This window comes from Microcaecilia unicolor, chromosome 7, assembly GCF_901765095.1.
Source record: "Microcaecilia unicolor chromosome 7, aMicUni1.1, whole genome shotgun sequence".
NCBI lineage: Eukaryota > Metazoa > Chordata > Amphibia > Gymnophiona > Siphonopidae > Microcaecilia > Microcaecilia unicolor.
The window spans coordinates 307,067,586-307,084,096 of NC_044037.1; the positions used below are offsets into that span (position 1 = coordinate 307,067,586).

At 43.1% G+C, this 16,511-nt stretch overlaps 1 long non-coding RNA gene across 1 annotated transcript in view; it reads left to right on the top strand.

The window, feature by feature from the left end:
* Window positions 1-16,511, top strand: part of LOC115474451 — a 93,402-nt gene that overhangs the window by 49,701 nt on the left and 27,190 nt on the right. The window contains exon 2 of the long non-coding RNA XR_003942860.1: window positions 5,048-5,262. This is a non-coding gene — a long non-coding RNA (uncharacterized LOC115474451). The remainder of the gene's footprint in view (window positions 1-5,047; window positions 5,263-16,511) is intronic.

Consider the following 16,511-nt stretch of genomic DNA (forward strand, 5'->3'; position numbering starts at 1 on the left):
CCTGATACAGTGAGGAGTACAGTGTAAAGTGATGTTCATTTTTAGGATATTGAATGGAAAGGTTCCGGATTATTTTAAACAGACTTTGCAGCGTTACCACCCTGTTCGTTCATTGCGGTCCACTGGAGCAAAACAGCTAGTGGTGCCCTATGGAGTTCACTGCGTAGTTACTAGCCACAACGCTATTTTCCACTGCTGGACCTTCAGGCTGGAAGAAACCTCCTGGTGCTTTATTTAATTTTGATTTTTATTTATGCATTCTTGTATCCCACTATTATCCAAAAACAAATTTCAGGGTTTTTTGGAAAATATTTTTATTGTAAGTATGAAAGGCATATAACAGAGCATTGAAATCTTCATACATTGCAGCAAACATAACAGAACAGCAAATTCTCTTCATTAACACTAGAGGAAGGACAGCTCGTATATCCAGTATGATAAACAACTTCGAACTTCATACAAATTCACAGCCTATGTATACATGAAAACTGCAATTACCAATACACATGAACAAAGATCACATCAGCTATTATCACACATAGCCTTCCACCTCGTTTTTTATTTTACTCCTTCCCTCCCCCCCCCCCCCCCCCCCACTCCTGGAGAGACCTGGGACCCAAGATACAGTGTCTCAAAGAGTTGCCATAAATGCCCAAATCCCCGTCCACGCTGGCCCAAAGACTTATAGCGCTCCTGTTCCCAGCAAGCCATCTGCTTCATTCTGGCTAACCAGAGATTGACAACCGGGGGCTCTTCAAGCGTCCAGTGGGCCAATAGTGTTTTCCGTGCCACCATAAGGGCGACACCCACAAACCGAACCTGAGAATATTGCAGGCCTTGTTCACTTAATTGAGATTCATCTCCCAGCAACAGTATCTTGTAAGACCATTCTACGGGGACTCCTAATGTGCACTCCAACGTTTCCACTACCTTGCTCCAAAACTGGGCTAACTTCGTGCACTCCAGAAAAGTGTGTATCAATGTTCCTTCTCTATGTTTGCACCTCAGACATGTACTGTCCTCCCATAAACCCATTCGCTTACCCTTCTCCCGTGTCAGTTCAAAGTGGCTTACTTTACATTTTGTTGGCGTTACAATAATGTTGTGCAATGTGGAAAGATTATTCATAGAGTTTTTGAAGATATAGATTTGAAGAGCAAAAGGTAGTAGTAGCTTTTGTGTTCAGTTGTAGAGTTTTAGTGATGTTTATTTATATAGTTTTTGAAGAGGTAGATTTGAAACGAAGGTGACGATATCTTTGTTATTAGCTGAGAATTTTTTGAAGAGGTAGGTTTTCATTTCTTTTCTGAATTGGAGGAGATTTCTGATGCTTCTTATGGTTTTTGTTATCGAGTTCCACCATTTGGAACCCTGGTAGCTAAATCCTACTGTGTAGATATTTTTGTGGATGGTGATTTTGCAGTTGGGTAGATTTAGGAGTAGGTGGTTTCTGTTTACTGGGCTAGCATTTCTTGAGGATAGTTCAATCACGTTAAGCATATATTCTGGTGCGATTCCAAATAGTATCTTGAAGATTAAGGTGCTGACTTTGAAAAATATTCTTGCCTTGACTGGTAACCAATGTAGTGTTTCAAAGCAATGAGGTTGCACTTTCGTATTTCAATTTCTTGAAAATCAGTCTTGCTGCCATGTTTTGGACTATTTGCAGTGATTTTAGTGTGTTTTGCTTGCACCCTGTGTATGCTGCATTGCAGTAGTCTAGTTGCGATAGTATTGTTCATTGGACCAGTATCCGGAAAGATTGTCTGGGGAAATAGTCTCTTTTTCTTCTCAGTTTCCATTGTGTTCTGAAGCATTTTGATGTTACTGCTGATATTTGATTGTCCAGTTTTATGTCTACTGACATTGTTTGACATATTGAGGTTGAAAATCTACTTATTGGCTTTGGCATATATCTGCTGAGTTTGTTGGTTGACGATGTTTTATTGTGTCGATGATTGCTTTGTATTCATTATATTGTTTTTATTGATTTTATGTATGTTTTATGTTACCTGCTTAGTTGTAAGCGGGATATAAATGTTATAAATAAATAAACACAAAGTGAAAAATCACAAATTAAAGAATCTAAAACAGTCTGCAGAATAGCTATAAACAGCCTTACAGTTTTCACAGCCTACTTCCAAAATGCAGCCCTAGTTAAAAGTAAAGAATTCTAATGATGACAGCCATAAATCATTGACAGTTTGAATCTCATATTGGTCTCTACGATAGGATTCAAAAGTTTTTAATTTAAGATAGATCTTGGCAGCTTCAAAAGTAATCTAAAAATATATCTTAAAATGATCCAGCCAAGTGACGGGTTCAGCAAATAATTTTGAAGTAACATGATTTATCAAATTCTTCCTCCTCCCAAAAAACAACTAAGTCCAGAGTGTTACCTCTAATGTGTGTGGACTGATCTCTCTAATTGTTGTAATTCTAGAGTGTCTGTTGTTGTCATAAAATCAGAACATGTATATTAAAATCTTCCAAACAACACCATTTCCAACGATAAACCTGGAGATACAAGACTTCCTGCTACAATGTAGTAATCATAATAATAGTAAATTTGAAGGAAAATACATTAAACTCAATGTAAAATAGAACTAATTAAAACAAGGCAGGCTTCTACAGATCTGGACAGGCTGGTGTTGGCTTTGATGGCAACTCTAGTAGGCTGCACGTCTGAAGGAGATAGCCTGTTTCTAGTTATGGTTGAAACTGGAACTGCATGAGCCATGGTAGAGCATAAGTACATAAGTAATGCCATACTGGGAAAAGACCAAAGGTCCATCGAGCCCAGCATCCTGTCCCCGACAGCAGCCAATCCAAGTCAAGGGCACCTGGCAAGCTACCCAAACGTGCAAACATTTTATACAAGTTATTCCCGAAATTGTGAATTTTTCCCAAGTCCATTTAGTAGCAGTCTATGGACTTGTCCTTTAGGAAACCGTCCAACCCCTTTTAAAACTCTGCCAATCTAACAAACTCCCATGTATGGAGGCTTGGGAAAAGGATATGAGTGAGGCAGAATTGAGGCGGGTGTGATTGGAGGTCAAGAAGGCCTCGATATGTGTTCTAATTAAGGAAAACACATGGTACTATACGCCTGAGAGAGTTTTAAAAAATGTATCCCAGAGCCTCAGGTGAATGTTGGAGGTGTGGGAAGGAGAGGGGAACTTTCTATCATATTTGGTGGGAATGTAAACAGTTACAGCCCTACTGGAGGGAAATTTCTGAAAGATTGTCACAGGCCCTGGAAGTTCTATTCCCATGCGACCCTAAGTGGTGCCTATTGAGGTGGGGGAACCAGAGGGGGCAGAGATGGCAACAGAGACTTAAAAGAATGGGCCTAGCTGCAGCAAAAACTATAATAGCATTGAATTGGAAGCGGAAGAGAGGGCCGACAGTTCTCAACTGGTTGGCAAAATTTAGAGGGGTAATAGAATCGGAAAAATTGACAGATAGACGAAAGGGTTGCTATAGTCCTGAGGCGTTGGAATGGATATATGTAGATGATATTTTGGGCAAAGAACCCACAGGGTAGGGGTAACTCGGACCATTGACGGGGAAGGGGGAGGGTAGAGGGAGGGGAAAAGGGGAGGGAGGACTGGGGGGGTAGGGAGGGGGGAATAATGAGGGGAAAACAGCAATGTAAAAATTAAGGGTTAAGATATACCAAATGATGTATTATGTTGGAGAGCCGGAGGCTCTATGTTGTAATTAAGAAGCTGTTTCAATAAAATTTATAAATTAAAAAAAAAAAAGCATACTACCATAGGACACATTAAAGCATCGACGGTAGTTTGGGCAGCAGTAAATATTTTGCCATGGGAGGCGTGTCGGAGCAGGGAATAGGTATGTCTGCACTAATCGGGTAATGCAGGCATATGTGAGTGGAGGAGTGGCCTAGTGGTTAGGGTGTTGGACTTTGGACCTGGGGAACTGAGTTCGATTCCCACTTCAGGCACAGGCAGCTCCTTGTGACTCTGGGCAAGTCACTTAACCCTCCATTGCCCCATGTAAGCCGCATTGAGCCTGCCATGAGTGGGAAAGCGCAGGGTACAAATGTAACAAAAATAAAATAGATACTATTGGAGATTCTACATGGAATGTTACTATTCCACTAGCAACATTCCATGTAGAAGGCTGCGCAGGCTTCTGTTTCTGTGAGTCTGACGTCCTGAGGAACTGAGTTTGATTCCCACTTCAGGCACAGGCAGCTCCTTGTGACTCTGGGCAAGTCACTTAACCTTCCATTGCCCCATGTAAGCCGCATTAAGCCTGCCATGAGTGGGAAAGCGTGGGGTACAAATGTAAAAAAAAATTACCACATGCTACCTGATTAGTGGAGGAGTAGTGAGGGATCTGTTACTGCCTCCTAAATAGGTGTCGGTAAGGGCTTCTGATGGTAATGGCCGTGCGCTAATGGGGAAATTAGTATGTGGCTATTTTTTTAAAAAAAAACCCTGACTGCTGCCATTTTTCAGCTGCACTAGAAAGTGGCTGGAACGAGCGGCAAGCCCACGCACCAGTGGAGTAGCTATGTGGGGTCATGGGGGCCTGTGCCTCCCCCTAAATTTCCTCTGGGCCCCTGGTTTTGCTGGCAGGGGTCCCCAACCCCTGCCAGCTGAAGCCTTGTCCAGCCACCGTGTTGCCTGCCCTGCTCTGTCTTCCCCTCATGTCCAGCATGCTTCTTTTAGTGAAACTGAGCATGCTCAATTTCACTAAAAGGAGATGCAGGGACATGAGAGGAAGAGAAAGCTATGCTGCGGCTGGACAAGGCTTCAGCTGGTGGGGGGGTGGGGACCCCCGCCAGCCGAGGTATTTGCTGAGGCAGCGGGGGGCGGCGGAAGCGGTGGGGCGGCAGACCAAAATGTGCCCCCCTACCACCTCGGGCTCTGGCCCCCTCTCACCACAAGGTCTGGCTGTGTTAGTATAGAAAAACAGGCTACTGGAAAATGCATTAAAGGATTATACAATATTTTGCCTGTGTTTGCGTGCTAAGTGCACATTAATTATTTAAAAATATATATTTTTTTTGTAGTGGAGGTGTGTCATGGGTGGACGTTTGGTATTCCTGCACTATCTGGCATAAGCACATAAGTACCGCCATACTGGGAAAAGACCAAAGGTCCATCAAGCCCAGCATCCTGTCTCCGACAGCGGCCAATCCAGGTCTCAAGTAATACAAAACCCTATGAAAGTCACTCAGGACAAGAACTCACACAGCAATGAGCCTGTCTAGAAAAAAGCATCACTGTAAGTATTGCAATGTTCTCTAGATTAGAAACATAAGTACATATAAGTACATAAGTAATGCCATACTGGGAAAAGACCAAGGGTCCATCGAGCCCAGCATCCTGTCCACGACAGCGGCCAATCCAGGCCAAGGGCACCTGGCAAGCTTCCCAAATGTACAAACATTCCATACATGTCATTCCTGGAATTTTGGATTTTTCCAAGTCCATTTAGTAGCGGTTTATGGACTTGTCCTTTAGGAAACCATCTAACCCCTTTTTAAACTCTGCTAAGCTAACCACCTTCACCACTTTCTCCGGCAACGAATTCCAGAGTTTAATTACATGTTGGGTGAAGAAACATTTTCTCCGATTTGTTTTAAATTTACTACACTGTAGTTTCATCGCATGCCCCCTAGTCCTAGTATTTTTGGAAAGCGTGAACAGAAGCTTCACATCCACCTGTTCCACTCCACTCATTATTTTATATACCTCTATCATGTCTCCCCTCAGCCGTCTCTTCTCCAAGCTGTATAGCCCTAGCCTCCTTAGTCTTTCTTCATAGGGAAGTCGTCCCATCCCCGCTATCATTTTAGTCGCCCTTCGCTGCACCTTTTCCAATTCTACTATATCTTTCTTGAGATGCGGCGACCAGAATTGAACACAATACTCAAGGTGCAGTCGCACCATGGAGCGATACAACGGCATTATAACATCCTCACACCTGTTTTCCATACCTTTCCTAATAATACCCAACATTCTATTCGCTTTCTTAGCCGCAGCAGCACACTGAGCAGAAGGTTTCAGTGTGTTATCGACGACGACACCCAGATCCCTTTCTTGGTCCGTAACTCCTAACGTGGAACCTTGCATGACGTAGCTATAATTCGGGTTCTTTTTTCCCACATGCATCACCTTGCACTTGCTCACATTAAACATCATCTGCCATTTAGCCGCCCAGTCTCCCAGTCTCGTAAGGTCCTCTTGTAATTTTTCACAATCCTGTCGCGATTTAACGACTTTGAATAACTTTGTGTCATCAGCAAATTTAATTACCTCGCTAGTTACTCCCATCTCTAAATCATTTATAAATATATTAAAAAGCAGCGGTCCTAGCACGGACCCCTGAGGAACCCCACTAACTACCCTTCTCCATTGTGAATACTGCCCATTTAACCCCACTCTCTGTTTCCTATCCTTCAACCAGTTTTTAATCCACAATAGGACATTTCCTCCTATCCCATGACCCTCCAATTTCCTCTGTAGCCTTTCATGAGGTACCTTGTCAAAAGCCTTTTGGAAATCCAGATACACAATATCAACCGACTCCCCTTTGTCCACATGTTTGTTCACTCCTTCAAAGAATTGAAGTAAATTGGTCAGGCAAGATTTCCCCACACAAAAGCCATGCTGACTTGGTCTCAGTAATCCATGTCCTCGGATGTGCTCTGTAATTTTGTTTTTAATAATAGCCTCTACCATTTTCCCAGGCACCGATGTCAGACTCACCGGTCTATAATTTCCCGGATCTCCCCTGGAGCCTTTTTTAAAAATCGGCGTTACATTGGCCACCCTCTAATCTTCCGGTACCACGCTCGATTTTAAGGATAAGTTGCATATCACTAGCAGTAGCTCCGCAAACAAAACCTACTGGGAAAACTGGATTATTACAGATCTCTATATAGAAACCCCATGCTAACAGAATACCTGGCCTTGGTCACACAAGCTGAACACAGAGATAGACCATCACCAAGTACAAAAACAGAAGAAATTATCACAAACTAACACCAGAAATATGGAAATAAAATTAAAACTGAAATCCTAAGAATCCATGCTATGCATGCAGTGAAACATTAGAGAACTAGGAACAGTGATGTATTTCCCCCCAAAGGTAACTCTAATACAATCACTAAATTGAAAATAAAATTCTTTTTCTATCTTTGACTATTTTACTTTTCTAATTGTCTTGCTCCCAATTTCCTTTGCCTTTCTTGTTTCCAGGACCTGTTGTCCATTTGTCATTTCATTTCTTTCCTCTTGTCTTCTTCAGTTCCTCCACTGTATTCATCTCTGACATTAATGTTTCAGCTTTCTTTAATATATTTTTCTATTTCTCTATCCATTCAATTTTCACCCCTCCTTACCATTTAGGGGAGAAGTTAAGATGGGTTATTTTTCTGTTAACCATTGTTATTAGTAACAAGGTCTCATTGCATAAATTGTGGTAAAATAACCCATATTGCTAACTTTCCCTCTTAGTCTTCAGTCTCCCTTTTTACTACCTGTACTTGCAGCTTTCCATTTGCTTCACCTGAGTCCTCATTTTCCCCCATCTTTCTCCTTCCTCTGCCTCTTAACTTCCTCTTTCTTTCTATCTGCCCCCATGCACTGTGTCTAGTATCTCCCCTTTTCTTCCCTTCCCCTTGCTCAATGTTCAGCTTCTCTTCTGTACCTCCCCGTAGTCCAGCATCTCCCTTTTTCTTCCCTATACCCCCCCAGTTGTTCAGCATCTCCCCTTTCCTACCCCTTGAGCCCAGCATTTCTCCCCTTCTCTTCCCTATTCCCTATGTCCAGCATATCTCTTCCCTTCCCTACCACCCCACAGGTATCCAGCATCTCACCTTCCCTTCCCTCTGTTGGGATGCTACTGCTGCCAACACCCTACTCTGCCTGGGCCCGAGGCCGCAGCAATATGAAACTCAACGAGATGTGGGACTGTTGGAGAGGGCAGGACATGGCAGGCCTTGAGTGTGGTATTGTGATGAAAGGCCTGCTGCAGCTGTCCATCATTCTGACACTATGCCACCACTCCTATATTCTGCTGCTCTAGGCGTAGAGGTAGGGCCAGCCTAGGTTATAGGTTTTAACAGGTGTAAATTCTTATTTAAAGCATGTTATTACCCTATACAGTGCACTCCATTTAACTGCACGTTGGATAAGCGCATTCTCTGTTTGCATGCTGTACTTCGGTCCCGTTTTTGGCGCCATCAATTTCTATGGGGACAAGTTTCGGTTTAGGGCACCACTGATAAGTGCAAGATTCACTTATATGCATGGTTTAAGACCGTTCCTCTGCAGGAAAGACTCCGCATAAGCGCACATGTGGAATATGGAAGTCAATTGGCGCTTGACAAAGGGGCAGTAAATTTGAAATCTCGTTGGTTAACTGCCACAGGCAGAAGAAGCAAAAGAATGTTGTTAGACTGTACACTGGAGTCGTCGTCATCGTCACGCAATTGTAAGACTTTAACACTGGCTGAACGAATAGAAGTTCTTAAAAAATTAGAAAACAAACAAAGTCAAGTATCTATTGCTAAAGAATATGGTGTCAATCCCAGTCAAATTTCACGTGTCTTGAACCAGAAAGACCAGCTTCTGAAAGACTGGCAAAACAATACCGATCCACACCGGTAACAAAAACGGGCGGGAAAAGCTGAGGAGGTAGACTATGCTCTTTGTCAGTGGTTTGCTCAAGTCAGGAGCAGACAGTTTCCTGTCAGTGGTCCACTGCTTATGGAGAAAGCTAATCAGCTAGCCGAAAGTCTTGGACTAACTGAATTCAAAGCCACTGTTGGATGGTTGGAAAGATGGAAGGAGAGGAACAACATAAAATTCAAGAAACAGCATGGTGAAAAACAAGACACTGATGACTTTGGTGCTGAAAATTGGGTTGTTTCAGTTCTCCCTACCATGTTGAACAAGTTTGCACCTCGTGACATTTTCAATGCTGATGAAAATGGTCTCTACTGGCGAGCGGTTCCTGATGGAACACTTGCATTCAAACAAGCCGAAACTAAAGGAAGTAAAACGTCGAAGGACTGACTGACGATCCTCCTTTGCTGCAATATGGATGGGAGTGAGAAGTTGGAACCACTTGTCATTGGAAAGAGCAAACAGCCCCGTTGCTTCAAGAATGTTACACAACTTCCTGTGTCATACGAGGCTAACGCAAATTCATGGATGACTGGGGAAATTTGGAAGCAGTGGCTAAAGAAGTTAGACACTAGAATGCGGGCACAAAAGCGTTAGATTTTGTTACTTTGTGATAATTGTGCTTCACACAGTGATGATGTCAGGCTGTCTAATGTCAAGGTGGTCTTCCTGCCACCAAACACTACCTATCTGATCCAACCTATGGATCAGGGCATAATAGCCAATTTCAAACAACATTATCGGGCTCGTGCTACGTCGACTGAGCGCTATGGATGACCAGACTGGCAAAGATAAACGTGCTGTTGAACTGGCTCGTAATCTATCACTGTTTGATTCCCTACATATGCGGAAAGAAACCTGGAATCATGTTACACAGGCAACCATTGTGAACTGCTACAAGCGGGCAAGCTTTGTTAGGGATGTGGAGAGGGACGAAACAGATGCAGCTGTTGCAAACGCGTCAGATGAACAGGCTATTGACATCCCAGCCTGTGTTACTGAAGAGGAGTTTCATCACTACGTAGTTGCTGATTACGATCTACAAACAGATGACGACAGCACTGATGTCCAGATATGCGCCTACATGCAGGCAACAACGGCTGATGATGAAACAGATGATGAAATGAGCAGCGAGGCACATGCTGATGAAATTCAACAACCTCCACCTGTCACTTTTGCAAGAGCGCTGGAGAGTCTCAACACCGTGCAGGCCTATTTGGAGGCCACTGGATGTCAGTGCTATGACAGTTTTTACCGTCTGGCAGATGTAGGTTATGGAACTCACAGACCCATTAGTGTACAGAGGACTATAACTGATTACTTCAAGTAAACCTAATGTCAGTTAACGAAGACTGTATACTGTACATATGTTTATCAGATGTCAAGCTTCTTTGGGTCACAACGGTTAAGTGCACGCTCCGGTTAACTGCATGTATTTCTTTGGTCCCAGACCCTTGCACTTAAGCGGGTTGCACTGTATATAGTTTAATAGACACCTAGACTATAAGCTCCCTTGAGCATAGAAATATTGACTGTACTTTAATTTATAACTTGTTATGAAGTTGGGTTTGGAAAGGCAGGTAATTAAATCTAATTAAATCTAAAATACAGGTACTAAAAACCTCTCTGATTGTCAGACTATTTTCTTTTTTTCCTTTAGAAAGAAAGTGTGTGTGGGGGGGATGATGATAAAATCATGCTCCCCGGTCATCCTTTGAGTTTTGGGTTTAGCTGGGCTCCAGAGTGCTCAAGCATGCGATTAACTACCTCTTCAACCATTTGAGCTGGACAGGGATTAGACACTTGTAAATGTCTTGTTAAATTTCAGATATGAGATATATTATTGATTGACACATACAGCTGACTACCTTTCTAAATGCGAAGTCTGCTCAATAGGCTTCTCCCCTCCCCTCCCCCCCCCCCCAAGCTGCAGAGATGTAAACCCCCCCCCCCCCCCCCCCCCATTAATTGCATATACTGACGACTTAAGATATTTTTCTTCTTGTACCTCAGGCCTGGGTCTTCCCTGAATTTGTGCTGAGACTTTTTCTTATTTCTTTGATGTACATAATTCAGTGCTGATTTCCAAAGCAGAAGTGTTTCTCGGATTAATATGGAAATATAAATTAAACATTCTAAACGAAAAGTTCCCTGTATTCTTCAAACACAAATTAAAGTCTGGCTACACTTGACTGCGTATCTTCTGCCTTTCCCTGTATGCAGGTTGCCTCTTTGTAAGCAGTTCTGTTCTGTAGTCTAAATAATGAAATCAAGTAACTTAACCTTATCTCCTTAATTACTTTAGAGACGGATAAAGACTCTCCATTCCATTAGAAACACTTTCTCACTATTAAAGTTACTCTTTCTCCTATTTCCCTCTATACCAGTTTGTTTACTTCTCACACAACTGCTGCAGTGATGACACATACAGGCAGACAAACACACACACACACTTACACATGCACACGTGTACACACAGACAGGCAGTCACAACCACATACTCACCCACATTTATACATAGAAACAGAGAAAATGAAGGCAGATAAAGACCATCTGGCCCATCCATGTCATCTACTCTCCCTATCACTCCCTTAGAGATCCTATGGACTTGTCCCAAGCTCTCTTGAATTCAGATACTGTTTTCGTCTCCACCACTTCCACCAGGAGGCCGTTCCATGAATTCACCACCCTTTCCGTGAGGAAGTATTTCCTCAGGTTACTTCTGGGTCTGTCCCCTTTCACCTTCATCCTATGCCCCTTCGATCCAGAGCTTCCTTTCAATTGAAAGAGACTCACCTCCTGTGCATTCATGCCACATAGGTATTTAAATGTCTGTCATAGCTTCCCTCTCCCACCTTTCTTCCAAAGTATACATATTAAGATATTTAAGTCTGTCCGCATATGCTCATAGATACACACTGACACCCTCTCCAGAGTTAGGGTTAACTGAGAGAGATTCCCTCCAAGCAGGGGCATAGCCAGACAACAGATTTTGGGTGGGCCTAGGCAAGAAGTAGGTGGGCACCAAGTGTTCTTCCCCCTCCCCACACACACACACAACCACCACCAAAAAAATATCTCAGCTGGTGGGAAAGCAGGTATGCGCTGAAAAATGAGCATGCTCAGGTGTCAGTATCATGGAGAGTAGTGTTTTCATTACCATCAAGGGGGAAGTCTTCAGCTGGCCGAGCTTGGGATCCCCACCAGATACCACTAAATGTGTGCTACTGTTGGGTGGGCCTGAGCCCTAAATGGGTGGGCCCCGGCCCACCCAGGCCCACCTGTGGCTACGTCACTGCCTCCAAGGTGCTGCGCAGAATCACTCAGGGTTCCACATTGGCCCAGCATAGTTGATGGAGTCCTGGGGTATTTTGAGTCATGTCACAGTTTGTGTTCTGCCTCACCTTTGGTGCTTTGGCCTCTACTTGCTGCTTCCTGGTGTGAACGATTCCCTGCCTCTCTCTTGTTTCTACTGGGGTGTTGAATTCATTATGGAGGGTACTAATTTTTCTGCTTAATGTTCAAATTCTCCATTTTGATGGGGGGGGGGGGGGGGAGCTAAGAACCTGGAAGTTGATGTTTATGTTTATTTGGGCTTGATATACTGCCTTTCAAAGCAGATTACAAAATAGCATAATAACATAGTAGATGATGGCAGATAAAGACCTGTACGGTCCATCTAGTTTGCCCAACAAGATTTATTCATTTATTTCAAAATTTTCTGTACCACCTATAACTAGGTGGTTTACAAGAAGCACAAAGACTAAAAACAAATCAAACCATAATAAAAGTTCATAATTAAAAAAAAAAGCCGAGACAATTTTGTCTTCAACAATTTCTTAAACACTTCTGCTCAGTGTACTGCAGCGGCTAAGAAAGCCCACAGAATGTTGAGAATTATTAGGAAAGGGATGGAAAATAAACACAAGGATGTTATAATGCCGTTGTATTGCTCCATGGTGAGACCGCACCTCGAGTATTGTGTTCAGTTCTGGTTGCTGCACCTCAAAAAAGATATAAAGGAATTGGAGAAGGTGCAGAGAAGGGTGACAAAAATTATAAAAGTGATGGAACGACTTCCCTATGAGGAAAGGCTGAGAAGGTTAGGGCTCTTCAGCTTGGAGAAAAGGCAGCTGAGGGGTGATATGATAGAAGTCTACAAGATAATGAGCGGAGTAGAGTGGACAGATGTGAAGCGTTTGTTTACACTTTCAAACAACAACAAAACCAGGGGACACAAGATGGAAGCTAGAATATGGTAGATTTAAAACAAATAGGAGAAAGTTTTTCTTTACTCAGCGCGTAGTTAGACTCTGGAACTCGTTGCCGGAGAATGTAGTGACAGCAGTTGGCCTTGCTGAGTTTAAAGGAGGTTTGGACAGATTCCTGAAGGAAAAGTCCATTGAACATTATTAATTTACATTTTTGATTTGTTTTTGGGTTTTTGCTAGGCTCTTGAGGCCTGGATTGGCCACTGTTGGAGACAGGATGCTGGGCTTGATGGACCCTTGGTCTTTTCCCAGTATGGTGGTGCTTATGTTCTTATTTGGTAGTGATACTACGTATGTATACTTGACCTTGATTTGTCCTTGCCATTTTCAGGGCACAGACCATAGAAGTCTTCCCAGCACTGGCTTTGATTTTCAGTTACTGGTGTTACCATCTAATCACCGCTAAGCCTGTTTGATTCCATGCTTTTTATACAGGATTCCTTTGTGTTTACCCAACACGTTTTTGAATTCCGTTACCATTTTCATCTCCACCACCTCCCGTGGGAGGGCATTCCAGGTATCTACCACCCTCTCCATGAAAAAGTACTCCCTGACATTATTCCTGAGTTGGCCCCCTACAACCTCTATTCATGTCCTCTAGTTCTACCGCCTTCCCGTCTCTGGAAGAGGTTTGTTTGTAGATTAATACTTTTCAAATATAAAACTGCAAAAATCAGAAAAGAACTACAAACTTGATAAAAGAGAAAAGAGGAGAAAAACACAAGTTAAAAACTGTTTCTGTTCACGGAGCCAACTGCATCGGCCCATGGACCATGCCCCCACTATCCCACTCAGAAAGCCCTAGTAAAAAAGTGGGTCTTCAGGGACAACTTAAATTTGATAAATGATTGCTCGGCACGAATAACCTCAGGTAGAGAATTCTAGAAGTGAGGAGCAATACGGAAAAATGCAGAGTGACGACGGGTTGATGTAAGGTGCAAATGATGAACTGAAGGCGCTGTAGGACAGTGTTGTGAGGAGGAAAAGAGAAGCACCTGCAGGTACGCATGAAGTGATGAGAGATGCAAGATCAGAAGGACAACCTGAGTGAAGAATTTTATATGCCAAAGTCAGAATCATATGCTGAATATGAGCAAAAAGGGGGAAAACATGATCATACCGGCTCGCATGAGCAGATGAACTGATGTATTCTTAACTAATAGTAGTTTTTTCAAAAGAATTGCTGGAAGACCAGAATAAAGAACGTTACAATAGTTTAAGTTTTCAAGTTACCAGAGAATATAGTTCAATGTAGCACAAGCGTCATCCTCAAGATAACTACGCAAAGAACGGATATTATTATTATTAGCATTTGTATAGCGCTACCAGACGCACGCAGCGATGAACACCTGACACAAAGAGACAGTCCCTGCTCAAAAGAGCTTACAATCTAAATAATACAGACAGACAAGACAGTTACGGGTGAGGGAAGTAATGGGAGCTAAAAGCAGCAGTGAAAAAGTGGGTTTTCAGCATAGATTTGAAAACATGTAGAGATGGAGCTAGACGTATAGGTCCAGGAAGTCTATTCCAGGCATAAGGTGCTGCGAGAGAAAAGGAGCGAAGCCTGGAGTTAGCAGTGGAGGAGAAGGAGGACGACAAGAGAGATTTGTCCAGTGAGCGGAGTTGACGGGGAGGAATGTAGGGAGAGATGAGAGTGGAGAGGTAATGGGGGGCTGCAGAGTGGATGCATTTAAAGGTCAGTACGAGAAGTTTAAACTGAATGCGGAAGCGGACAGGGAGCCAGTGAAGTGACTTGAGGGTATAATGATTCTGGCGGAAAACAAGTCGTGCCGCAGAATTTTGGACAGATTGGAGAGGAGAGAGATGGCTGAGCGGAAGACCAGTGAGAAGTAAATTGCAATAGTCCAAGCGAGAGACGACAAGGGTGTGGATAAGGGTTCTGGCAGCGTATTCAGAAAGGAAGGGGCGAATTTTGCTAATATTGTAGATAAAGAAGCGACAGGTTTTGGCGATCTGTTGAATATGGGCAGAGATATACCAAAGAGAAAAAAACAAGACTTTACTACAGCATAGATTTGAGGACCAAAGCAAAACTGGGAGTCTATGATAACCCAAATAAAAGTGACCCTGGTTACTGAGGTGCCACGTAGCAGAGGGGTCACAGATGGACTAGATGAACCACCTGTAACCCAAAGAGCAAAAAAAGGGATTCAGAATTAGTTGATGGGGAAGTCAGCAAACTGTGAATCGAGGGGAGACTTTCTTGTAAAGGAGTCAAATCCTAGTTAAGACTACAAACTAGAAGAAAATCATCAGCACAGAAATAGAATTTTATTTGTTGGCATGGATAAGGGAAGCCAAAGAATTAAGGAAAAGGTTGAAAAGAAAAGGGGAAAGAACAGAACTCTGTGGAACATCACGGCATAAAAGATATGAATTTCAGTTTGAAGTAGGTGTGGAAACAGAAAAAGTGCAGTCATCAAGAAAAGAAGCAAACCAGTGGCGTTCCTAGGGTGGCTGACACCCGGGGCGGATCGCCGCATTGAGCCTGCCATGAGTGGTAAAGCGCAGGGTACAAATGTAACAAAAATAGATACTATTGGAGATTCTACATGGAATGTTGCTACTATTGGAGATTCTACATGGAATGTTGCTATTCCACTAGCAACATTCCATGTAGAATCTCAAGTAGTAGCAACAGTGGAGGAGTGGCCTAGTGGTTAGGGTGGTGGACTTTGGTCCTGAGGAACTGAGTTCGATTCCCACTTCAGGCACAGGCAGCTCCTTGTGACTCTGGGCAAGTCACTTAACCCTCCATTGCCCCATGTAAGCCGCATTGAGCCTGCCATGAGTGGGAAAGCGCAGGGTACAAATGTAGCAAAAATAAAATAGATACTATTGGAGATTCTACATGGAATGTTGCTACTATTGGACATTCTACATGAAGGCAGAGCTGTGGAAACATCCCCCCCTCTTTCAAAATGTAACAATGTTCAGCCACATGTATGCTTTTACTAAGGCAAAAGAAATGATAGTTCACCTTAGAAAGGATAAACCTGTTTGTGTTTTAAAAGCACTTTAGCAGGATTTCTCCTTTTTCCTTCTTCTCATTAAAACCCTCCCACAGGGAGATACAGGTAGGTAAAACAGCAGTACAACAGCTCAGAGATGGTGATGAGGCAAATGTTGCTCCTGAGTGGGCAAAAATAGTGGCGGATGATGTCACCTTGGTGAGTTCAGAGTGGGCGTAGCTAATCCGGAAGGACAACGCAAAAGCAGGTCCAGAAGCCAAGGTTAGTCAGCCTTGGTGCATCCGGAGTGGGCGTGGCTAATTGTGGAAGACAGCACAAAGCAGGTCCAGCAGCCAAGGTTTTGTCAGCCTGCAAACAGCAATGACAATTGTAGAGATACAGGTAAACAGAAGTACAACGGATCAGATAGAGTCCGAAAGCTCACCTGGGGTGACTAATGCCCTTGCAGTGGTTTCCAAAAAGAGGCAGGCACAATTCTCCATCTACCTATCCCAGCTATTAAATGCGTTTTGATTAATATTATTCTTAATACTGCAGAAGCTAAAAAGCAGTTTGAAAGGAATGTCATTGGC